The 16029-nt window shown below is 39.4% G+C and overlaps 1 non-coding gene across 1 annotated transcript; it reads right to left on the bottom strand.

Annotated features, from left to right (window-relative positions):
* Positions 1-13418: 13418 nt before the first annotated feature.
* On the bottom strand, positions 13419-13525 carry LOC136207617 (small nucleolar RNA R71). The gene has a single exon (XR_010676749.1). It is a non-coding gene; the product is annotated as a small nucleolar RNA R71 (small nucleolar RNA).
* Positions 13526-16029: the final 2504 nt, after the last annotated feature.

Raw genomic sequence — 16029 nt, 5'->3', positions numbered from 1 at the left:
GATAATAATAGGAGTATTATAATCTAATTAAAACTCCTAACTTATTTATCTCTTAATTAATTTAATTCATAATCCTAATCTAATTAGGATTGATAAAAATCAAATTAATTATTCATGTACATACTACATGAATTTCGACCCCCCCCCTTTGGTCCATGGGCCTTATTGGGCTCAATTGGGCTTCCATCAATTAATTAACATCTATCTCTCTTTTCGGTTCCAAGTCTTATGTGTGACCCATTAGGTTCCTATTACTACTGCCCGTATGCAACTATTAAATTAATTTGCAAAGAATTATATTTAATCTTTGCATAACGGAATGATGTACAGAGTATGTGATTAGCAAGTCCGTAATCATTCCCCCAAAGCTATAAGAAGACAGGTTGATTCTGTCGTTAACCTTTCCATATTAGTTACAGTATAATTCGATCATTTATCAACTACATCCTTGAACTAAATCTTATGACTATGGATGATGTCAAGTCACATATAGCGAGACGTTCGTTTTACTTGTACAGGCCGAGTCAACTCAAATAGATAAGTTAAGTGAAATCTGTATTTCAAGTCTTAAGCTATCAGCTTGCAAGGATTTAGAGTCGAGTCTTCCACAAGCGATCTTTGGATGTATCTCCCATTTATCGGGAGTGATAAATGCTCAATCCAATATATAACGATCCTGCAATCACTTCCTGTGATACCCAACATCTACTGTTCACACCCCAGAGTCATCTCTGTTAAGGATCGTGTTACACCAGAGTCAAAGCGTCACATTCCGTAATCCAGAATACCAATTAATATTCCTTTGAGTCTGAGGATTAGTTATACCTACTAATACTAATGAGATGAACAAGTGACAAGGATGAATCTACCCATCCTGTTATCTCAAATCGGATCCCCAATCCTAATGAACTACTTTTCATCGGATCCATGTAACTGTCCAGATATCTGTATATATGAAGCTTGTGAGATCAGCTTTCTGTCGGACAGAAGACATTGTTACATACAAGTCTCAACAGTGATATATCAATCCTAAACATATCACTTGACTTGGGGTGGTTTTAAGTTTATTAGTTTATTATAAAGTTTTGTCTCACTTCATGCTTATATGAACACTTTATAATCACTTTAAAACAAACTTACGGATTTCCTTTTATTAGACTTTATTTAGTGCTTAAAAGAGATTGCCTTTATATAGTTATAAAACATATATATCATTAAAACAAATGATATAAAGAACAATTCATTTATATATTAAGTTTGTATCCTAGAACAATTGTCTATAGGACACTAAACCCCAATAGACCGATTATCAAAAATGGCTCATTTTATTCCATGTAGAAAAACGAATGACGCCACCGCCATTGCCAAGATGTTCTTCCGAGAGGTGGTGAAACTACATGGGGTTCCAAAGAGTATAGTGTCGGATAGAGACACCAAGTTCGTTAGCCATTTTTGGCAGACTCTTTAGGCCATCCTCGGGACTACCTTGAAGTTTAGTACCACGGCTCATCCCCAAACAGATGGACAAACTGAGGCGGTGAACCAGACTTTGGGAAATCTATTAAGAAGTAAGTGCTGGGACAAGTGTTGGTCCCTTATAACGTAACAAGTTAGTTCCAAGGGGGGGGGGTAGGAACTATTTAAAATTTTAATACGTTAAGGCTGACTTCTTTTTCTTTGAAAAAGGATTACACAGCGCGCTGAGTATATTAAGACGCTAGCTTAGTCAACTGGTGACTAAGTCAGCTTCTTTCGTTAAGTCAGGAGATAGCACTTGAGTCTATTCCTGAACTTAGATACTCAATGTATACAACTCAGCGTGACCTCTTTACTTGGTCAGTTTTGTTTAAGCAAGCAATATATAAATAAAGGAGTTTAAGGTTAGAAAGATATTACTCAGCAGATTTATCCAGGTTCGGCCTCCAAGCCTACGTCCTGTCCCCGAAACACGTTCCGAGATTTCGAATTCTCTACTGAGCTCTTTAACGGTAGAGCATCAAACCTTTTACAACTTAGAAGCTGAGTATAACAAGAGTACCTTCCTCTATACCTCTACTCACTCCTAATCTCTCGCTGAGTACTATAACCGAGTACTCAGCCTCTCCTTTCTAATTCTAGAAATGATAAGTGTTTGTCCTGAACAACGATTGCTAAGACACCTTAGATGATTGAATAATCACTCTAGACTTTTACACAAAAGATATGAAATTTAGTGTAAGATTGCTTTGCTTTTTCTTGCAGAACTTTGCGTAGAATTTTGGTCAGCGTAATGGCTTGATCAAGTTCTGTGTAGAATGAAGCAACTGAAGGGCTCTATTTATGGAGACGTCTGAGGCATCGGTCATTTCGAATTTCGAAATAACCGTTGGAGGTAAACGGCTTCCTGTCGTTGTCACCCAGTCTTGCTCAGAGCTCTCGGCCAATCAGATTTGAGTATCTTCTATCCTCGGTCAGCTTTTGGTCAGCTCGGCAGAATGTCTCTCCATTTATGGTAAGGTCAACTAGACAGCATTCTATGTCTTCTGAACTTTACCCAAAGTGGAAACACTTTGTCTGGAAGTTGTTCTTGCTCAGCTGCTGTCTTGTACTCTTTGTCGAATCAACTCAACAGCTTCGTCCCGAAGTTGTTCCACGAAGGTCTTCTAGATCCTTCTTCCACTGAGCTGCGTTTTGTACATAACGACAGCGTTTTGACATATGCGGGTCGAGTTGCCTTAAACTATTTGACTTGGGCTTTGACTTCAGTATTGGGCTTTGGGCCTTTTAATCTTTGTGTCTTATAAACAATTTAACTCAACATTGAACAAACACATTAGTAGAATAAATCAAAGCATTTTAAACTTAGTGTGTTTAGAATATTTTTTAATTTCACTTAAACAATTTTGTCAAATCAAAATTATGTGGAAAGGTGTTTCAACAAACTCCCCCATTTTGATGTTGGCAAAACTATTCAGCGAAGAACTCAGTATTGAGCTCCCCCATGATAGTTGACCTAATATAACTTAGCAAACTCCCCCGTCAGGGTTGAGCTACTGACTTAGTTTTACTCTAAACATTTAAAGGTTTAATCGAGTAAGTCTAAGGTCAGTTTTCAGATATAGGTCAGCTCATGGAACATATTCTATTTTACTCAGTGTTTAAGCGGAAGTTTTAACATTCAGAGGGCGCTGAGTAATTTGTTGTTCAATGAGTCTTATAAGACAATGTTTTATAAACATACAAGTCAATGTCAAACATATTATCAGCATTGGGTACACTCAATAAGTTTTATAAGCATTAAACATAGTTGATGTAATTGAAGATACATAATAACTTAATACTCAGCATCGTATATAATAACTCATAACTCAGGTTTTGGATAAAAAGATGCAAGTATTGATATTAATAGAGGTAGTCAGCGTATACAATAAAAGACAAAAGAAAAACATAGAGACTACACACATAGCATATACTGAGCTAGCCTACATCTATTTCTTTTTCTTTTGCTTAGACTGACTAAGCTCATGCTGTGTTCTAGCTTGTTCTTTCTCCCCCTTTTTGTCAGCATCGGGAGGAGGAATCCTAAAGGCGTCAGTTAAGACGGCTCTGGTCAGTTCCGTGGACAGCTCTTTAAGTCTATCGGCGCTTTCATTGACGCCGTCAAAGATAGCAACTCCATCATCTGAGACCTCTTTGGGTATATTGAGTTCAGCAGCGCTGATCATGCTTACTATGAAAGCTTGAGTTTTACCTATCCAGGTAATTGCATCTGACAGACCAGCAACGACTTGATGAAATGTCTTCAGTAAGGCTGAGTCGTAGTATTGACGCTGAATGTTGATGTGACGTACATGGTTGAAGGTTTGTTTGGTGACAGACAATATCTCATTTTGCTTCATGGCGTCAATGTCCATCTCTTGTTTGTTCAAGTTCAACAATCGAACAGCCTCTCCAATTTGCTCCACTGAGCATTGAGAATAGGAGACCATTTGCTCGTTGGTCTTGATTTGCTCAGTGTGAAGCTGAGCAAAGAGCATTTTGACTTTATCAAAAGTTGCATATCGCGTGTTCGCAGCTGAGAAGGTCTGAACTTGACCTTGAAGAGTGTTGAGGTGTTGAACTATTGTCAGCTGGAGCTCAGCCAGCTTTGTGATGGAATCCTGCTTAGGTTGTTGTGCTTGAATGGAGACTATGACACTCAGCAAATCCTTGAATCCCTTAACTTCATTGAGAAGCTGAGTTACGTGGGAGAGCTGAGTTGTCTCAACAGTAGAAGACCCAGCAGCAGGTGGAGTGGTTTGATGAAGGTCTTTAATTAATGTTTGCACCGAGTCGATGATTCTTTTACCAGACTCGGTGGCATGCAAGTAGCTGAGAGAGCCTTCATTAACTTGCCTAGTTTCCTCAGTATGACCGGTTGGAAGAGGAGTCAGAGGAATAACATGGTCAGTGACTGGAAGTGTGTTTTCAATCTGCACTTGAGTCTCGGGTAGAGCTGATTGATCGGCAGAAGTGTTGATTGGAGAAGAAGTAATTCGAATGCTGTCTGTGCTGACTGGAGAAGGAATGTCCTGAGTCAGCACAATGCTTGGAGTAACAGCATTGACGGGAATTTGCTCCATTTGGCTTGTAGAATTAGTGGAAGCATTCAAGTCGGTGTGTTCCTTTGGTGAAGAAACAGAGGCTTGCTTTTCAAGAGAAGCCGATGGAGTAGAAGATGTTTGTTTTCTGAAAAATTTCAGCTTGAGTGTAGAAGGATCCTTGGTCGGCTTCTGGATAACAAGGTCAGGGACAGTTGGTTTTTGAACAGGAAGGTCAATGACAGACTTCTGACTTGCCTTAACTAATCTTCTTCTACGAGGAGGAGTGTCAGCTTGGATAGACTCTCCTGAGTGAGAGGGAGAAGTTTCTTCTTGATCAGCAGTAAGCTAGACAGCTTGTTCTTGTTCTTTATCTGTACCCAGCTCAGTATTAGTTGGGTCAGCAACTTCTTCTTCACTAGCTGTCTCCTCAGCGTCCTCAGCGTCATCCTGACCGCTTGCTTCTTCTTCTGCTTCCTGATCATCCTGATCATCGTTATTTAGTTCTTCTTCCACCTGAGTGATGAAGTGATCATCTAGTTCCACATCATCTTCTTGATGCTCAGCTTCAGTTCCTTGACACTGAGTGTAGTGAGAATCACCAGGAACGATGATGTCAGTGGGGATAGCATCAATAGGGGTCAGCGTAGAAGACTTCTGCTTCTTTTGAGGTTGCTCATCAGCATCTATTCTTTCCTCTATTTCAGGCTCATCTTGCCTGCTCCTCTTCTCAGCTGACTTAGGTCTCTCCTGACCTTTTTCAGCAGCTGACTTAGGCTTCTTGGCCTGAGGCTCAGCCTTCTTTAAAGGAGTCCCAACAGCTTTCCTCTTTCGGGCAGCTGGAGCCTTTGTCCTTTTGCCCTTCTTTGGGACAGTTGACTCCTCATCAGCCTCATCAGTAATTTTCCCTTTCTTAATTGGCTGATTGTACTTTAAAGCCCTCAGCGAAGTAGCGGTTATCTCAGATCCTCTAACTTTAGTTTCCTCAGATAGATCAATTTGATGATCTAAGAGGATTCTGGTGATGAGCGAGCCCAGCCTGAGAGTTCCAGTGCTCCTTAAGAAACCAGCGATCAAGAATACTGGCATGTTAATCGGCTTGTATGTCAGCATATGCCATATGAAGCATTGCTCAAAATTCGTTGCTGAGGTGGTGCAGTTGATCTTGGGATAAATGTAGTAGGTCAGCAGATAGTGGGCCATCTTTTGGTGCTGACCCATTGAGGTGCTGGAGATTTCTCCAGAGTGGCCAGCGGGCTTGCAGAAGGTGGTATTGTACCCAGTTCCTTCGTGATCCCCAGACCTCCTCAGTTTTGTTCCCTCATTCTTTAACTTCAGCAAGTTAGCAAGATAGGTAGGGTTTATAAAAATGGTATTTTCCTTTACCACAGTTACCAGATAGTCCTGGTTATCATTAGCAACTCGGAGATTGTGGTAGAACTCCCTCACTAAGTCAGGGTAGGTGTGATCTCTAATGGAGAACAGCTCGGTCCAGCCATTCTTCGATATCCATTCACAGAATGGTTGCTCGGATGTTACGAAGGCCTCAGAAAACCATCGTAAGAAGTCTACTTTGCATTCCCTAACGTCTGCGAAGACTTTGGTGTAGGTTCTGACCTTGGTCGGCTTTCCCTTAGAGGAGGTAGCTTGGCCAGCTTTGCCTTTGCTCGGCGTAGTGACCTTTGTGGTTTCAGGCGAAGTAGTTTGCCTGGAGGGTTTATCGGAACTGGTCTTAGGGTGACCGGCACCGGAGATGTTAATGGAAACTCTAGTCATAGTTTCCGAACAAGATTGGGAAGCTTTGAGAGTTTTTAGAGAGAGAATGCTTTGCCAGAGAATTCGGTAAATGTAAAGAGATAACAATGGGGATTTGCCCATTATTTATAGCGGTGAAAAGTGGATCTTATCGAATCCATGTGTCAGTTTTGCCTTGGGATTGTGAACCGACAATAATCCTGGCTTTTATGACACATTCGGCGCATACGTCATCCTAGGTGGCTATTCGCGTGCTCTAGCATTAAATGCAATGGATCTTATACTCAGCGTTTAGAATACTAAGCGTTTTATATTCTGAGTGGTCAGTTTTATACATACGGATGATTTCTCAGTTTGAGATAACTACTCGGTGCCAAAGTTTGCTCAGTATGTGATATTCATTCATCTAGCTTTAAACACTCAGCATGCATTTATTTACTCAGCAAACAATAGATCATTCAACATGTTAATTCACTCAGCATGAGTCTATATTAAGAGCTGGAATTTACTGAAGAGGATTAAACATACCAATGGCTTCTCTCAGTATGCTGAACTGTTCACGAGCCAGTGGCTTTGTGAAGATATCCGCAAGCTGCTCATCCGTTGGGACGTAGGTCAGCTTTATCTCACCCTTGAGTATATGGTCTCTAATGAAGTGATGTCTTATGCTGACATGCTTCATTCTGCTGTGTTGAATTGGGTTCTTTGATAGATCAATTGCACTTTTGTTGTCGCATTTGACCTCAATTGTCTTTGTTTGAACACCATAGTCTTCAAGCTGTTGCTTAATCCATTGGACTTGAGCAACATAGTGACCAGCAGTAATGTACTCAGCTTCAGTGGTAGACAAGGCTACTGACGCCTGCTTCTTGCTGAACCAGGATACAAGACAGCTTCCTAAGAAATGACATCCTCCAGAGGTGCTTTTCCATTCTAGCTTGTCTCGACCATAGTCAGCGTCAGTGTATCCAACGAGTGTAAAGCCATGAGTGTTGGGATACCATAAACCTGCGTTCACTGAGCTTTGCAAATATCTAAAGATTCTTTTTACAGCTATGTAATGTGATTCCTTAGGGTTAGATTGATATCTAGCACAGTAACATACTGAGAACTGAATGTCCGGTCTACTTGCTGTTAAGTAAAGTAGAGAGCCTATCATACCTCGATACAATTTGCTGTCTACCGACTTACCATTCTCGTCAGCGCAGAGGATAGTGTCAGTGCCCATAGGAGTGGATATTGGCTTGCAATTTTCAAGATCATATTTCTTCAATATCTCCTTGGCATATTTAGCTTGACTGATGAAGATTCCATTTTTCCCTTGTTTGATTTGAAGTCCAAGGAAGAAGTTGAGTTCTCCCATCATCGACATTTCAAACTCAGTCTGCATTTGCTTGCTAAATTCCTTGCACATTGATTCATTAGTAGCACCGAAAATAATATCATCAACATATATTTGAGCCAGTAGGGTATCTTTACCCTTTCTCTTAATGAATAAGGTTGTATCAGCTTTTCCCCTGACATAGTTTCTAGTCAGCAGGAAACTGGTCAGCCTCTCATACCAAGCACGTGGTGCTTGCTTGAGGCCGTACAGAGCCTTTTTGAGTTTATAAACGTGGTTTGGGAATTTAGGATCCTCAAACCCTGGAGGTTGATTAACATAAACTTCCTCGTTTATAACTCCATTAAGGAATGCACTCTTAATATCCATTTGAAACAGTTTAAAGTTCATATAGCTTGCATAAGCGCATAAAATCCTAATAGCCTCTAGCCTTGCCACTGGGGCAAAGGTCTCACCGTAGTCAATACCTTCTTGCTGACTGTAGCCCTGAGCTACAAGCCTTGCTTTGTTCCTGACTGCGTTTCCTTGCTCATCCAGCTTGTTGCGGAAGACCCATCTTGTTCCAATGGTCTTCTGACTCCTTGGATGTGGCACTAGCTCCCATACATCGTTTCTTCTGAATTGGTCAAGTTCCTCTTGCATTGCGCTCATCCAGAATTCATCTTCCTCAGCATCAGCGAAGTTCTTAGGTTCCTGAACTGAGACGAAGGCTACATTGCTGAGGTACCTCCTGAGTTGGTTTCTTGTCATCAGGGTATTCTCAGCGGCATCAAGAATAGCACTCTCTGAGTGTCCTCTTGGTATCCTTATCTCTTTTGGTTGATTTATTTCTTGTGCTGTCTGTGTTTCAACAATCTCTGCAGGTGAAGATTGGTCAGTGAAAACAATGTTTGGTTCACTTTTACCTTTGGTCAACCCTTGAGGGAATGACTCAGCGGCTGTATCTTGATCAGCGGGTGCTGAGTGTGGATCATTCTCGGTCAGCGGCAGATATCTTCCTGCAGGGTTAGTTTCATCGAACTCAACATGTACTGACTCTTCTAAAACTTGAGTTCGTTTATTGAAAACTCTGTATGCTTTGCTGTTTGTTGAGTAGCCTAAAAAGATAGCTTCATCAGCTTTTGAGTCAAATTTAGCTAGGCTATCTTTGGTGTTTAAAATAAAACATTTACAGCCAAAGGCACGAAAGTATCCAATGTTGGGCTTTCATCCTTTCCAAAGCTCGTAGGGGGTTTTCTTTAGTATAGGTCTAACAAGAGCCCTATTAAGAATATAGCACGCTGTGTTAACAGCTTCTCCCCAAAAGTACTTTGGAAGCCTATGCTCACTCAGCATTGTCCTGGCTATTTCAACCAAGGTTCTGTTCTTCCTTTCAACAACCCCATTTTGTTGAGGCGTCCTAGGAGCAGAAAAATTATGGTCAATGCCGCTGGCTTCACAGAATTCAACAAACTGTTGGTTTTTGAATTCTCCACCATTATCACTTCGGATGTGAGCCAATTTTAGGTCTTTGTCATTTTCAAGTTTTCTAACCAAATTTGAAAATGTCTCAAAGGTCTCATCCTTGCTACTCAGCAAGATGACCTAAGTGTACCGAGAGAAGTCATCTACAATGACCAAGGAAAATCTTCTTCCACCCAAACTCAGCGGCTGGACTGGACCGAAGAGATCCAAGTGTAGTAACTCTAACAGACGCTTAGTTGAGACAACATTTTTACTATGAAAAGATTGTTTGGTTTGTTTTCCAGCTTGGCAAGCGTGGCATAGTTGATCTTTTTCAAATTTAAGTTCTGGCAGTCCCTCAACCAATTTCTTTCTTGCTAATTTGGCCAGGAGGTCCATGCTTACATGACCAAGTCTCCTGTGCCATAGCCAGGAATTTTCTTCCTTTGAAACTAAGCATACAGTTTTTGAAAACTTTTTCTCCAAGCTCAGCATGAAGACATTATCAATGCGAGGGGCAGTTAAAATTAACTCATTAGTTTTACCCTCGAATATTTTACATCCAGTGTCATCAAATATAACTTTTCTCCCATTATCACATAGCTGAGCTACGCTGAGTAAGTTATATTTGAGTCCGCTGACTAGGGAGACTGACTCAATAGTAGGATTACCTCCAATGGTTCCTGACCCTACTATCTTACCCTTTTTGTTGTCTCCAAAACTTACACTTCCTCCTCGTTTACGCTCGAATGTGATGAATTGAGTTTCATCACCAGTCATATGCCTTGAGCATGCGCTGTCAATATACCACATCTTTGACTTCTCGGCACATCTCAAGCTTACCTGCAATGTAACTAGTTACTTTTAGGTACCCAATTCTTTTTGGGTCCTTGCTTGTTAGGTTCAACAGGTAAAGCATCATATTTTATTTTATGGCGGCATACTTGGATGGTATGGCCATTCTTTCCACAGAAGTCACAGCTGACTTTCCGTTTAGGATTTTTCACTGACTGGTCAGCACCCCAGTGCTGAGCGTGCCAGCACACCTTTGTGGTGTGTCCTTTCTTCCCACAGAAGTCACACTGGACATTCCGCTGGGGATTCCATCTCTGCTGACCAGTACTTCGGTACTGAGCATTCAGAGGAATATTTCTTTTGTTTTGAACCTTTAGTTGGTTCTGGATATTTGTGACGTCCTTTCTCAGTTTCTTTGAATCTGATTGGACTTCAGAGACAGACTTATGTATGATCTCCATGTTATCATGCAAAGTTGAGTTGTCCTAAAGAAGGAATCTGAGGTCACTTAGCTTGACCTCTTCAACCTCGTCACAGCGCCTGCTGAGTGCTCTAATTTTCTTATTACACTTTTTGACAAGTGTATAGAAGTCACTCAGGGCATTACCCATTTCGTTTCTGAGCTGGGGAAGTGATATTACCTCATTTGATTGCTCCTCATCGTCAGATGCAATGGAGGGGTCAGCATGCTCAGAAATGCACGGCTCAGCAAGTTCGTCAGCCATAAAACAGATCTTTGCTGACTCAGTGGCATCAGCTTCTGATGATAAAGACTCATCACTGTCACTCCATGTTGCCACCATTGCCTTTTTGTCGTTCTTCTTTTCTTTCCTCGGCGTGGGGCAGCTTGACTTAATATGGCCAGTTTGATGACATTCAAAGCATGTAATGGGCTTTGAGTTGTCCTTCTTGTATTTGCTGTCGCTGGACTCAGCTTTATACTTATCAAACTTTCTGTAAGGCTTCTTAGAATATTTGTCATTCTTTTTGAACAACCTTTTCATCTTCCTGGTGAACATAGCCATCTCCTCATCATCTGTTGAGCTCCCATCAGTGGAGTCAGCTTTCATGACAAGAGATTTTTGCTTCTTGTCTTCAGACTTTTCCTTCACCTCGAAATTCTTCATCGAGATCTCATGGGTCAGCAGTGAGCCGATGAGTTCATCATATTTATAGGTGGTTAAGTCTTGAGCTTCCTCAACAGCTGCCTTCTTTGCTTTCCAGTTTTTAGGAAGACTCCTAAGAATCTTCTTGACTTGTTCTTCCTCGGTGAAGATCTTACCAAGTCTCTTGAGCTCGTTGATGATGTTTGTAAACCTTGCATTCATGTCAGATATACCTTCATCATCGTTGTTAAGCCCAAAATATATCTAAAATATCATCGTTAATTACATCAATATTGCTACGAATTTATGCTATTTTTAACTGTTTAGAAAGCTTTTACTCTCGAATATGTTTCTTTCTTGTAAGGTACATAAATATTTGGTAAAATCCAAATAGGAACGAAAAGAGCTCGAAAACAGAAGAAAAACCCTACAAAAGGAGTCGAAGATGACAGAAATTAATAACGCCAAATCGAGGACGCGAACGAAAGCAGAAGAACTGAAAAACGTTTTGTGCCGCGATCGTGGTCCCCAAATTCACGGTCGCGACACGCGTTCCCCAGCTTTCCTTCCTTCGTTTGAAGACCAATTGATGCTCCCCCATTCTCGGTAGAGAATTTAATATTCTCGGTACGAGCAGGAGTTTTCAGAAGCCTAGTTACACACTTTCGTTTTCGACGAAACGCGATCGTTCGGGTGGATAAAGACGTCCTTTCGCAACGGACACGATCCTTCACAACGGGCACGACACTTCAATCAAGACTCTTCAACATCTATAAATAAAGAGTTGATGGAGAGTTGAAGATATGTAGAAAAAAGAGATTAGTATAGAATTTATGCAGAAATTCCGAGTCAAGTGATTCAGAAGTTAGATTTGGATTCTGTAAAAAGCAATATGTTGTACACACATTGTTTATTCAATAATAACAAGTTTAGTAGCGTTTAGACATTGTTCCAGTTTAGTTTTCGTTTTGGTAGTAGACCGACCCAGTCTCTATTACGAAGATTCAGCGAGAAGATTGAGTAGAGGATCCGCCCCTGAGCCTGACAAACTCTAACGAAACCCAAGGAAAGGATTGACAACCCGTTCACTTGCAAGTCGTCGAATGTTTCCATGCTCCATGTTCTCTATAAACTTGTATCAATTTATATTTCATCTAATAAAGTCCGTTCTATTCGATAGATTTTTATGCAGCACTTATGGTAACCAATCCACTAAAGTGACTGCTGGTGTTTTCATTAAAACGTATTTAATTCAAAATCTTTACAAGGAAACTTTGTTGAACACTTAGGCAAATTATTATCTCGAAAGAGTTTTAATTTGATTAAGGGAAACTATCCCGAAAGGGTTTTGTCATGTTCAAAGCCAATTAATTAGAGGTTCCGTCATTTATTTCATCTTTATAATTCGTACAAAGTTTAAAGTTGTTTTCTTTAATTAATGCAAACAAATACATCTGTTTACTTTTCTAAAAAGTACTAAACGTTCCTATCTTGCAAATTCATTCTTAAATCAGAATATTTTCTAACGTTTTCATACTTTATCTAATTCTCATTCTAGCAATTTCAAAACCAAAACCGACTAAACGATTTTTCCATATTATAAACCTAAAAGTAAATTTAACCAATTATAAATAAGTTTTGTTTAAAAAACGTTCCCTGTGGGATCGATATCTTTTATTACTACAAGCGTATACCGTGCACTTGCGGAAATCGCTCAACAAGTTTTTGGCGCCGTTGCCGGGGAACACCAAAATTTTTGACAAAATTTTAAATTTTTCGTGTTTTATTACGAATCTAGGTTTATTCATACTTATTCAAACTTTTATATTTTATTTATTTTCAATTACTAACATATTTATTTTTCAAATTCTGTTTTGTAGGTAGTTTCGGTTCGTGCGAAATTTCAAGTTCATGCGCAGTTCTCGAAGTTCAGGCACGTCACCAGATCCTATTGACCCAGAAATTGAAAGAACTCTTAAAAAGAACAAGAAAGAAAAGAAAAAGAAAAACAAAACCCCAATAAAAACTAAAATTACCGAGCCAGAAGTTATGGCCACACTTATGGATTACGCTAGGCCAGGAGTGGCCGGTGTAAACAACAGTATAGTTAGACCCCAAATTAATGCACATCATTTTGAAATTAAGCCTGCGTTGCTTAATATGTTGCAAAATAATGTAACGTTTCACGGATTACCTAACGAAAATCCTAATACCCATTTGACAAATTTCTTAGAAATTTGTGACACTTTTAAAATTACTGATGTAACTGCAGAAGCAATCAAACTTCGCCTTTTTCCTTTTACTTTGAAGGATCGAGCCAAAGAATGGTTAACTTCTATGCCAGCCGCATCAATTGAGACTTGGGAGCAATTAGCCCAAGCATTTTTATCAAAAAAATTTCCTTTAGCAAAAACCGCAAGAGTCATTAAAGAGTTAACATCTTTTTCTCAAAATGATAATGAAACTCTTTATGAGGCTTGGGAACGTTTTAAAGAACTTCAACGTTTATGCCCACACCACCAATTGCCCGCTGAACTTTTAATGCAAACATTTTATAATGGATTAAATCCTACGACTAGAGGTTCATTGGACGCTATGTATGGAGGGTTATTTATGAAGAAAACATCTGCCCAAGCAAGAGAACTTTTGGAGGAAATGGCAATCAACAGCAGTATGTGGCCCGCGGAACGTGGACACGTACCATTAGCAAAACCATCATCCTCAACTACTTCATCAGTTAAAGGTATAGTGAATCTTGATCCAGTAGCGATGTTGCAAGCCCAATTTTCTGCCTTATCGCACAAAATTGATAGGTTTATGGCACCGTGTGATTCTAATGGTAAGCCAATCCAAACGGATGTGGACTACGAAGGTATGAGCGAAATTGAACAGGTAAACTTTGTCCAAGGGCAAAACCAAAATAATAACCCTTATTCCAATACATATAATCCTGGATGGAGAAATCATCCTAACTTTAACTGGAGAGATAATAATAATGCTAATGCTAATCAAAATCGTTCTACTAATTATCAAAATCAATCAAGAGATACGATTAGCACTTTATCTTCTAAAATCGACAAATTTATTGATGCTATGAGCGGAAAAATAAGTAATCACGACGATGGTTTTAAACGGATCGAGAATAAATTCGATCAGCTTATTAAAAACCAATCATCTAGCATCTATAATTTGGAGATTCAAATTGGACAACTCGCTAAATCAATTCCATCCCGCAAAGAGGTAAGTCTTCCAAGCCATACGGAAGAAAATCCGAAAGAGCATGTTAGGGCTATCACTCTTCGTTCAGGGAAAAACTACTTAGGCCCGGAAATGCCCGGAAATTCGACCTTACCTGGAACTTATTTACCGAAGCCCAAAGAAGATACATTAAAACAAAAAGATACACCAATTGACTCTAGTATAAAAACTTTTGTACCCAAACCACCTTTTCCACACAAAGTCCGCAATAAGGACTATGACAAACAACTTTTAACATTTTTAGACAAACTTAAGAATTTGCATATTAATTTAACGTTTATGGATGCGATTACGCAAATTCCCAATTATGGTAAATTCCTCAAAGATTTAATTTCAAAGAAAATCAGTTGGGAATGAATTTCATCCATTTCACTAACTGAAGATTGGAGTTCGATTGTGTCAAGCAATTTGCCCACTAAACTCAAGGATCCCGGATGTTTTACCATTCCGTGTAAATTGGGAGATATTGAATTTCCCAGTTGTCTCTGTGATTTAGGAGCAAGCATTAACTTGATGCCATTATCTATTTTTAATAAGTTAGGCTTAGAAGAAGACATCAAACGTACCAATATGGTTTTGCAATTAGCGGATCAAACCACTAAAAGACCATACGGTATAATTGAGGATGTTTTAGTTAAAGTTGACAAATTTATTTTTCCTACCGATTTCGTTATTTTAGATTTTGCTTATGACGTAAATTGTCCGCTAATCTTTGGTAGATCGTTCATGAACACGGGACGTGCTCTAGTTGATGTGTCGGAAGGGAAAGTAGTTTTAAGAATAGGAGATGATAAGATCGAGTTTGATATGAATCAAGCAATGAGATATCCTATGGAGGATTTCGCTTGTATGAAACTTGATTTAATTGAAGAATGTGTAAATGACATTGTTCAAAAAGAAGAAATAATAGAACCTATAATGAGTGAGGAACTAGAAGATAAGGACCCAGAACCTTTGATTCGAGAAGATGGACCAGTTCCGCCTTCAATTATAGTTCCACCTAAATTAGAACTTAAAGAATTACCAAGTCATTTGAGGCACGCTTTCTTAGGCGAAGGCGATTCTCTACCTATAATTATCTCTAACAAATTAACACAAGTCCAAGAAGAGAAATTGAAAGAAGTTGTTAGAAATAGGATAGGAAGTATGGGTTGGAAAATTTTAGACTTAAAAGGTATTAATCCGAGCATTGTAATGCACAGAATTCACTTAGAAGAAGATAAGCCACCTAAAGCGGATAGGTAAAGACGCCTAAATCCGAATATGAAAGAAGTAGTAAAAAATGAGATTACTAAACTTCTGGACAATGGAATCATCTACCCTATTTCGGATAGTGAATGTGTTAGTCCAATCCATTGTGTACCTAAAAAGGGAGGCATAACAGTTGTAAGGAATGAAGAAGGTGAATTAATACCTACACGAACCACCACTGGTTGGAGGGTTTGTATAGATTATAGAAATTTAAATAAAGCAACTAGGAAAGATCATTTTCCTCTTCCTTTCATTGATCAAATGATCGAAAGGATAGCTGGTCACGCTTTCTACTGTTTTCTAGATGGTTACTTCGGATTCTTTCAAATATACATTTACCCGGATGACCAAGATAAAACAACCTTCACATGTCCTTACGGAACATTTGCATATAGGAGAATGCCCTTTGGTCTATGTAACGCACCTGCAACATTTCAACGTTGTATGACTGCGATTTTTAATGATTTCATTGAAGATATCATGGAAGTTTTTATGGACGATTTTTCAGTTTATGGAGATT

Source organism: Euphorbia lathyris, chromosome 9 (assembly GCF_963576675.1).
Source record: "Euphorbia lathyris chromosome 9, ddEupLath1.1, whole genome shotgun sequence".
Classification (NCBI taxonomy): domain Eukaryota; kingdom Viridiplantae; phylum Streptophyta; class Magnoliopsida; order Malpighiales; family Euphorbiaceae; genus Euphorbia; species Euphorbia lathyris.
The sequence above is the reverse complement of the archived record's forward strand: the minus strand, read 5'-3'. Positions and strand labels throughout refer to the sequence as shown.